The sequence below is a fragment of the Grampus griseus genome (assembly GCF_964374135.1).
Source record: "Grampus griseus genome assembly, chromosome: 17".
In the NCBI taxonomy this organism is placed as follows: Eukaryota; Metazoa; Chordata; class Mammalia; order Artiodactyla; family Delphinidae; genus Grampus; species Grampus griseus.
The window spans coordinates 25247813-25258831 of NC_139011.1; positions in this window are offsets into that span (position 1 = coordinate 25247813).

Below are 11019 nucleotides of genomic sequence, written 5' to 3' on the forward strand. Positions count from 1 at the left end.
CTTTCTTAAAGAGAATAAGAGAATCTATTGCCTGTCAAAGTATTAGTCTGTAAATATCTATAAATTTAAAATAGGTATAAAGTAAGGTAAACTGAACATCTATAAAAGTATAGAAGCTCATAAGTCTAGGAAATAATTTAGAATGGGCAGTTTGAAATTTGGCTGAAAGAAATATTGATTTGCTTCTTTTTTTTCTTTTTCTTTTTTTTTTTAGGATGACTTTGGAGGAAAGGGAATATTGATCTGAGAAGATATACATGTGTAAAAGTCTGAGAAATGTCTTTCTGCCATCACTTTCATGAGCTTGGTATTCTAAAGTAATTTAAGAGCAGATTTAAAAGTTACCAGGGAGTAGAAATGGCCACTGGACATTAGATTTCATTCTTCAGTATACAAAGCAACAGAACTAGTGAACACCTGCCAGATACTTTCCCAACTTTTAATAAGTTCCCATGTGTAATAATTTTATTGGTCTTGAAAAAGAAGTATATTCTACACATTCAAATTCATAGCTATAAGTTGTGTTGCAAACATAAAACAAAAAATCTGTGCTTAAACTCTCATAAGATCCAAATCTTGCTTGTAACTATTTGCATACCTCTGAAAATAGGGATGAACCCATATGCTTTGGCAGGACTAGTGAGATACATAGAGAAAATATAGATCCATCTACATGGTATGAATTAAAATAAAGCAAAAGGCCTTCCTTCTCAGTAAGTATCTTCTTCATACCCTTGAGTTAAGATTTTACATCTCCTGAAGGAACTTATTAGAAAGAAATATGTTATCTGGAGAATGTCACAAGATAGCACTGTAATCCCAGTAAGTAAATTAACACAACTATTACAGAGCAAGTCAATTGAGCAACTGCTCCTAGTCTCTTTATTTTTAAACTAGGACTTTTCCAGTCTGTAACACCCTTTTTAGGATGAAATTTTTAAATGCATAAAGTGAAATATAAAGGAAATTAATGATAGTAAAATAGTATAAAAATATTTTTAAATATTCTACATATATATGAATATATATACTTATATATAGATACTAATACATACATATATATGTACTTCTCTACTGATACGTTAAAAAAGCAGTGGGCCTAATAATTTCTGTAATTTCAAAGAGTATCATAAGCACTATTTTGAGATATTCATAACATTTGACATGACATAAAATGTCTGTGATTTTTATTAATGACAAAATCAGAGGTTATTTTTACCCAGCTTTTTACTGAAGGAAATACTATATTTGAATGAGAAGAGCTATGAAGATAAAGGTGTAGCATTTTCCCACCCGTGTTTAAAAATTTTTTAAATTCTATCTGCATACCAGGTTAAGAACCCTGCTTTAGCGATTAGAATTTACAGCAAGTACATTGTGATGGGACAGGGAAGAAAACATTGTTCTCTTGAGCTGTTGGCAATGAAAATTGAGTGCTTAAGTTGGACTTTAGTTACCAAGTAACAACATAAAGAAGAAACATTTCTAAGAAGAAATCCCTAATGGGAAAGAGTGAGTATACATAGTAAAATGTCATTAATTAATTTATTGATACAGCAAATATTTTCTAACACTAAACATGTGCATACTACTCTACTATGAAGTATAATGGCTATTGGATGAATAAAAGTATAAGAAACACATGGATCTTAAAGTTTTGTCAAGCTATAAAAGATTCTTAAAGTATATATAGGAGATATCACATAATAATTCTATGTGGTAACTATGTTCTTTTCTGTAAGCTTTCACTCTCACTTTTTCTGTTAATTAAAATTGACTTTTCCTACTAGAGAATGGACTTGAGGATACGGGGAGGGGGAAGGGTAAGCTGGGACAAAGTGAGAGAGTGGCATGGACATATATACACTACCAAACGTAAAATAGATAGCTAGTGGGAAGCAGCTGCATAGCACAGGGAGATCAGCTCGGTGCTTTGTGACCACCTAGAGGGGTGGGATAGGGAGGGTGGGAGGGAGGGAGATGCAAGAGGGGAGAGATATGGAGATATATCTATATGTATAACTGATTCACTTTGTTATAAAGCAGAAGCTAACACACCATTGTAAAGCAATTATACTCCAATAAGATGTTTAAAAAATATACAAATAGAAAAAAAATAAATAAAGTAAAATTGACTTCTATGGAATTATAAGCAAGTCCTTGACTAGCCTACTGAATAAGATTAAGGAGTATAGAAGTGATTTGGGTCATGTGCCATCAATACATATTTTTCAGAATATTCAGAATTTGATGGAGTTAATTGAAAACTGCATATTAGGTCAATTTAATGGAAATTTGAAAATTTGGACATTGACAAAATGATCATAAGCTATTCACAGTATCAATAGGGAATTTCTGCTTTTCTTTTTACTTTATCTGTATATGTTTTCTTCGGGATCTTTATTGCAGCTTTATGTATAAAATGTCATTTGCAGTTTAATTTAAGAAAAAAGCACCTGCAGTTTTAATACAAATCAATTAGACAAAACAAGGGTCAAATTTATATTTAAAGATATGCTATTATTGGGTAAGGGAAATCAGTATTTCTTTTTGCCTAGTAATTCTGCTCAATAGGTTATCCAGAGGAGATAATCAGGGAGAGATACTTGACATGGCTTTTCAAATCATACTTTATTTGTATATGGTGAAAAATATATCACTACTTACCAGTGTATAAGCAGCATAAATATTCACTGATCTGGGATTGCATTAGAAATTACCATACGTATATAACTAATTATTAAAAATCATGTTCAAAGTTAATCATATGAAGAAGACTTTAGTTTTTTAAAACAAAACCACTCTTTCTCTCACTCCCTTTTTCTCTTTCCATTTTCCTTTTTATTCCAAATATAAACATATATAAACATAAATGTCTTGAAGCAAAGAAATAAAATACAAATAATCACAATTATCAGGAGTGTGAATAATTACAATCTTTTGTTTGACTTTTTTCCAGGAAGGCATATATGTTAATCACATTATAAAAAATATAGTTTTAAGTGAAAAAAACTTAGTTTGAAATTTAAAAAATAGATTTTACTTTGATGATAACTTTTCTTAGAAGAATATTCAGACCTAGAAGTGAGTTAAGGAGACTCACTCACATCAACTCTGTCAATATGGAAAAACAAAACAAAACAAAAACTAAGAACTAAAGGGATAATGTCATTCACAGCAAACTGTTTAAATGAGTTAAAGTGAGAAAACTTAATAAATCCATTGAATGATAGATGTTTATCAAATATCTGTGTATTTTCACTTTAGTTTTGCTGCTTGAATTGTATCAAAAGTGCCCAGAATAAGAATATTGGACAAATAGGTAATTTTTTCCTTTGAAAGGTAAGCTTTCTGTAAAAAAATGTATCTAAAGTAATGAAAAGAACCTGAGCTAATATTTTTATCTTTATTCTCTATATTTTAGGAAATCAATACTTCTCCAAATAACTGTAACAGTATTTGTTTTACTTTACAGAACATTTTAAGACGTGAAAAACCTTAAAAAATAGCTGACCAGAAGTTGTCTTTTTTTTTTTATGATCATTCCTTTGAGCTTATGGAGTTAATGAATCTCTTTTTCCTTAAAGCAATTACACTATTCAACCTATTTTCTTTTTCTACATTTCATTTTCTGTTACTAAAATGTATTTAAAGTACTTTTACTTTGAATAGTGCCATGTAACTAAGTGCAAGGCATCATTATTAAGTGACACTTTAAAATATTCCTTAGCACTGTAAAGAAGCAGAAACCATATTATTTTCTGGTAATTTAATAAGTGGTTTCTTTATTTAAAGGACATTTTAGCAGTTCATATGTCCCTTGTCTCTTGAATAGAACAAGTTTCCCCTAGAAGTTCTCTGAACATTTAACATGCTAATGTTCATCTTGAATATTGAAGATGAGAAAATAAATGAAATATTTCAAAAAATATTTAACCATGGAACACTTACTAACTTATTAGCATTACATAGACTGCCAGCATTTCTTGGAACATAACTTAGAAAAAGACCTACAGCACCTTTGGCATGTTGGGAAGATACACATAAGCACACAAATATTTAGGTTTATAATTTGTCTAGAGGTTGGCTTCTCTCTAAGCTAATGAAGCATTTCAATCAAATTGTTTATCTTGATTGATATATCTTATTTAATACCTGAAATTGTAGACAGGGAATAATACATTGCAACTCAAAGAAGATTTATTTATAAATTCTGATACGTTGCCAGTATGAGTTTTAGTCACAGCCAAAAAAAAAAAAAGAATTTACCACACTAATTATTGTAGTTCACAAAAGTAACTGAATGAGGAAAAATAATTAGTATTTTCAAAGTATTAGTAAGTGTGAAATATACTAAAGCATCAACAAATATGAACCAGCACACCTTTCAGAAAACAATCAAAAACTATTTTTGCTCTAAGTGTATTTTATGGGCAAAGAAACCTACATAAGAGAAACTGCACAGAACTATATTATTTTTTTTATATTCCTTTTCCATTATTTTATCCTCTTTATCACCTTCCCATAGTAGCTTTCAAAGTCTTCCAAGCAAAACAAGTTCATGCTCTTATAATCCCTCTTACCTACATTAACTGTAGCTAATATATTAATGTATTTATGTGATAAAATGTCTTCTGACCTTCATATAAATTGTGTGAACCCTTCCAAGGTCAAATCGTATTCATGTTTGTAGCTCATTCCACTGAGGGAGGCTGTGACTGAAGTGGGAAGAAAAATTAATATTTATTGATATCAATTATTTACCTGGGAACATGTTGCTTATATGTTTATTAAGCATTATGTATAAAATATATTTCATTTAATACTTTTGTTGCAATTCTGTAATGAAGGTATTTAAATCTTTGCAGATAGTAACTAGCATAAAATAAATGATAAATCAAAGCTTTTTGGATAAAGGTGACCCTACATTTCTTCTCCTGACTGAAGGGCTGACGCTATAAAATTATTCTGCTTTGTGTTAAGGCTCTAAATTTTAAAAAGGATGTGTAGCAATATTACTTGAAAGTATTTTGTGATAAACATAAAATGGACTAAGATCCAAATGATATTAATAGTATTAATATTAATTGCACAAGAATTCAAATGTTTTTTTCATAATTATGCTACTTAGAAAGAATTTCTTACTCAAATTTGATCAGCTAAGAGAATAACCCTTTAAGATCCTATGCAAAGGTTTTGATGTGAGAAAATTACAAATTTCTAGACAGTTTGGGACACTAAATGAAACTGATGTATTATTCATCAGGCACACATGGGATATCAACTTTAAGAGAGAATTTTTTAGAAATCGCATAACAATGAGATGTCAGTGGTTCTTAAATGAGTATTTCATCAGTGCTCTCCACATACCTTCCTTGATTTTGGCAATTTCTTTCTATTCTAGAAAGTGTGTCAGTAACCAACATCAATTCTTTAGTGAAATAGACTTATTTAATAATTATTTTCTTTCTTTGTAGTGAAATTAATATTGATTATGTTTTGTTCATGTGATATAAAACAAGTGTTTGCATTTATTTGATTTTAAATGTGTTAGAATTAATGTCCTTCAGCAGAAGACCACTGGGAACACACATATATTTGAACAAATGTAGTTAATTACTTGTTCCAGTGAAGGAAAACAAGAGCGCTTGCCATGGTTCCCCAGGGTGTGTCTCAGTAAGAGAGTGTTAGAGGATTTTTGCTTGTGTTAGATGATTTTGGTGAATTTACAGAAGTGAGGTTTTTCTCTAGATTGGAAGCAGGAGTAATTTCTATGATTGAGTATTTTAATAAACCTTAAGAAGGAAGAAACACTAGACTGGAGTTTAGCCATAACTCGTAAAGATTAACAGTTACTTGTATTGGTCAGAAAACGGGGATGTTTGGTCATTTTTGTGGCTTAGATAATACTCATGTTTTGTCTTGTTCAGACATGATTAAGGAGGGATCTTATATTTGTCTTGATACATCATAGACATCTAATATTGATGGTCTGTGAAATTGTCCATGTTTAATAGGAGAACATCAGGATCTAGCTGTAGTGCCAGGCTAGCTTGTAGCTACACCAAGTCCTGGCTGATTGTACCAGGCCAGCTCCTGGATGTCAGGGGCTGTTTTTCTCTATCTCAGATGTATTCTTCTTTAGACTAAAAGCTAATATGAGTTGCAACTAAATTTAGGCTCATAAAAAAAGTAGCTCTTTTATTTCTTCCTTTAGCTTTAATTAAGGGAATATGTTAATTCAGTTGCAGGATATTTCAGTAATGTTATCAATTGAAATGTTTCGTTAAAAGTTTATTATCATTGGGGATTATTTGTTATCTTACTGTACAGATTTTTATTACTACATTTATTATAAGTTATGATAATAGATTTTTAGTAAACTATGAATGTGTCTTCATAAATCCCAAACAAATATTTAGAAAATACTTAAATAGCATATGTAAGTATTAGTTTCATACCGTGAGAACTAGATGCCCATTACAAATGTGACTGTAAAGAAACGTGTGTGGTAGTTGAAATTTCTAGGTAATGAGTATGTGATTATATATACTGAACTTAGGTGAATTTTTGTTTACATTACTAGCATTTCTGAAGGAACATCTTTTTGCCTACTTAGAAACCTGCTTTAAAACTTTGAATTATTTGTATTCACCTAAAACTCAGTATATCAAACTAGACAGTTTCCAAATTTTGTGGCATCTATCTCAATGGTTTGCATCCCAGCTATTAGGTCGTTCATGCCATTAATGTGGTTGTCGTCCCTAACAGTTCTTTTACCTTCATTTCCCATAGGCCAGTGGATGACAATATTATGTTAATTTTACCTACTAAATATTTATTGGATTCATTCATTCTTCTCCCATCCCATTGCTAGTCCAAGTTAGCATCATCTCTTGACCTACTCAGTCAGTGCAGTAGCCTGCTAAGTGCATTCTCCATATCTAGTCCTGTTTTTTCTCATCTATTCTTTATAAAGCAGCCATAGTGAGGTTTTCAGTTACAAATCTTGCTTTGTGATAAGTTACATAATAAAGTCTATCCAGGTGAAACATGGAAGAAGAAGTGATTAACCTGTTGGATGAAGCTGATTCTAAAATAAAACTTTTTAAGTTAATTCTTGAAGGATGAGTGAGAGTCCAAACAGTGGATAGTGATAGAAAAGGGTAGTAAAGGGAAGATTTCAGGCAGACTAGTAGCACAGGGACATAATATGGAGAGATACAGGTATGCTAGAGTAAAATAGTTGTTTAGAAATCCTGAAGCCCAGGGTACATTTGGAGGAAATATAAAAAATGAAGCTAGAAACTTAAGAAGTATAAGATCAGGAAAGTCCCTGTATGCTATGCTATGAAGGTTCAACTCTTCTCAGTACTAAACTGGGATCCACTGAAGATTTTAAAGACACAGTAACAGTACTAAATTTTTGTTTAGAGGAAAAAATTGCTCTGGAAGCAGAGAAAGACAACATATTAAGGGAGATGAGCTTAGAGTAAAAAGTTTGGTGGGAAGACATTACAAAATTCTAATGAAGTCTGTTAGGAACCTGACATAAAGCAGTTCTAGTTGGCTTGGAGTGCATGTGTGCATTGAGGTGATATAGAGGAGATGGACTTAGAAAAATGTGATAAAAACTGTGCAGGGAGATAGAGAATGACAATGGATTAAAGAAGTCTAAATGGACTCTCCAATATTCTGGTTTGGGGAGTGACGATGGAGAATGATATGCTGGCCAAAATAAAGTATAAGAGAAATAATATACAGGTCAATTAACATAAGAGAGGAGGTCTTAAGCCCAGTTTTAAATATCTTGAGTCTCTGGGATTCATTCCTCTCTCAAATAGGTAGCTACAAATATGGATCATCCTAGAGCACGGGAAGTGGAGAGCAGTTTTTATTTGGAATTATAGGAGCTAAATGAGGGGGTGGGGCTGTCAATGAGACTATATAGGATATATATGATTCCAAAGTGATTTTTTTCCCCTAAACAAAAATTTAATACTAAGTCTTTAAAATCTTCACTGGATCCCAATTTAATATAAAGAAGAACTGAACCTTCATAGCATAGCATACAGGACTTTCCTGATCTTGTACTTCTAAAGTTTCTAGTTTTATTTTTTTATCTTTCCTCCAAATATATAGAACATGAAAGAAGATGGTTAAGACAGGCAGAACACTACAGACCACTTCTCTTTAGGAGCGACTAGTCTGGAATGATTTCACACTGTTTTACATTTGCACACTTTATTCTTCTACTTTCCCTTGGTACTTCTGAATATTTGATTTTTATTTTTGAAGTTTTGTTTTTGTTATTTTAACACCAACCTATTTCAACTATGCTCAGGGAAAAAGAGAAAGATGACTTTTTGCAACAGAGCATTAGAAGACATATGAAACTGAAATCCCAGGAGCTTGAAAGTTTGTGGAAGCTTGAATCAAAGTTAGGAGAATTCTAAGGAGCAAATTTTCAATTCAGTGGAGGAAGTTAAAGACATTTAATGAGTCTTTTTCCTCCTGTCTGGTAAATTCTCTTACCAGGAAAAAATACATTCACAAATAATCAGATTTGCTTTAAATTATTGCTCTACTTTTATCAAGTAAGTTCTTAAAGGTGATTGACAACTGTCTTCCTAAAAAATTATAGCTGCAATACAATGGACCAGTTACAAAGAAGCTTACCAGTTCTTTTTCAATTAGTCTTGTTTGCACATATAGATTTCAAAATCCCTCCAGGACAGAGATTAGATTTCATAGAAATATATTTTACTGTACACTTCCTGAGGATCCAAGTATGGGGGAAAGCATGGAATAACCACCCAATAAATATTTCACAGTTGCTTGTTTGGTTGTTAGTTTTAGCCCATCAACTTCAAATTTGAGGACAGAGAACTTAAATTATTGCTCATTAACATGTAAAAGTAGATTTACCTGGCAGTCCAGTGGTTAAGATGCTGTGCTTCCACTACAGGGAGCACAGTTCGATCCCTGGTCAGAGAACTAAGATCCCACATGCTATATGGTGTGGGCAAAAATTTAAAAAAATAATAAAAAGAAGTAAACATGTAAAAATTGTCTTAAAAGTATTCCAAGAATGCACTTAAAAATGCAGTTAGGAAATGGCAGAGGAGACTATAATCATTCCAAAGAAGTCAACTTATTTAGTAGGAAGAAAGGAGATATGTCGAATGAAAGAGAAATCATGATCAACATGGAAGAAAACTAAACAAAATCAAATGTAAAAAAAGTAAAATAAACTATTTAATATTAAATGTAGTTCAATGGAATTTTCATCCATTACTAGTCTACTAAGTTGTGAACAAAAGCAAATGAATAATTTCTTTAAAAATTTTGCTTTGAAAATATGTGTGGGAGTAGTTTATTTTAAAGTGGTACATGCAACTTACCTCCTGTGTCATTATTCTAGTAATAGCCAGTCTCCTACATTGTGACTTCTGTTACAGCTCAGAATATTTTTGTACATTAATGACTGCAAACTTCCAATTATAATTTGAAATATATAGGCGATATTTTATATTATTTAGATGCAATTTTTTTCAGAAGTAGGAACTACAAGAATAAAGAAATAGCTCAAGTAGATTGTTTTAGTTTCTGTGCTTAACTGGTAATTTTATTTTTTCTTTTTCAAGCCATAACTAATATTTAAGCTACTAGGTAGTATTACAGAGGATGATTTTGTTTGTTCTATTAATTTTAAATTTTATAGTTTGTTGAAAACACTTGAAGATTCTCATTTTAACAATGATCCGAGGTTAGTATTGGAGCTGTAGGTAGAAATGGAAAAACAATACCTGTAAATAACTATAAAATCTCATTTCAATTTCAGTCAGTATTTGAGATAGAAAAGGAATGGGGTAAAAGCACAGGAACAAAAACTTAGCTTTAAAAAAATGTTTCCTAGCACTCAAAAAATAGACAAATAAGATTTTGTGAATATATCCAGTAAAACCTTAAAGGGATATTAAATTGATCATAAGCATGAATGTCTAGGAAGAATCTAGACACTGCTGAAAAAGAACCAACTCTGTATGATATCAAAGTATATTATAAAGCTATGATGGTTAAGATATAGTACAGCTTTGTGTGTAGACCAGTAGACCAAGGTAACAGAATAGCAACCACAGGCACAGAACCATATATATATATATATATATATATATATATATATATATATATATATATATACACACACACACACACACAATTGATTTGTAACAAAGTTGACACTGTGGAGTAAGGAAAAGATAACCTTTTCAATAATTGGACGAGAAGGAGAGAAAGGGAGAGATGGTGAGGGGAGGGGACAGGAGGAGAGGGAGAGATTGAACCATTTGCATCATACATAAAAACCAACCCCAGAGAGAGTATAAATCAAATTTAAAAACATGACTATAAAACTTTCAGAACTTTTTATGGCCTTTTGGAAGGAAAAGTTTTCTTCAATAAGTTAAGAAAAGTTTTCTTCAATAAGTTAAGAAAAAAATAAGTTAAGTTTTCTTCAATAAGTAGGAAAAAAATCTGCAAGTGTAGAGAAAATCTGAACCACAAAATCTTCATTGACACTTATAGAGCACTGCTCCCAACAATTACATAATACACATAATTTTCAAATACACGTGAACTTTCTAGCATTCAGTGCTGTATATTTTTCTCTCAGTACTCCATTCTCTGCTTCCCATGAAGGTTATTGCCAGTTGAGTTTTTCATTACCTATAGATGAAAGTATACTGATAGACTTGTCCCATATTACGAATTTTCACAAAAAGCGTTGATGCTTGGGTTTACATTTTGTTCACACCACTTACAAGCTATTCAAACTTGGGCAAATTATTTAATTTCTCAGTCTCAGTTTTATTTTCTGCAAAATTGGGGTAATAAGGTACTTACCTCTTTAGGCCATTATGAAATTTAGACAAGTTAATACCAGTAATGCACTTAGAATAGTACATGAGCCAATGAAAGTACTCAGTATATGCTAGTTGTTATTGTTGTTGTTATTGT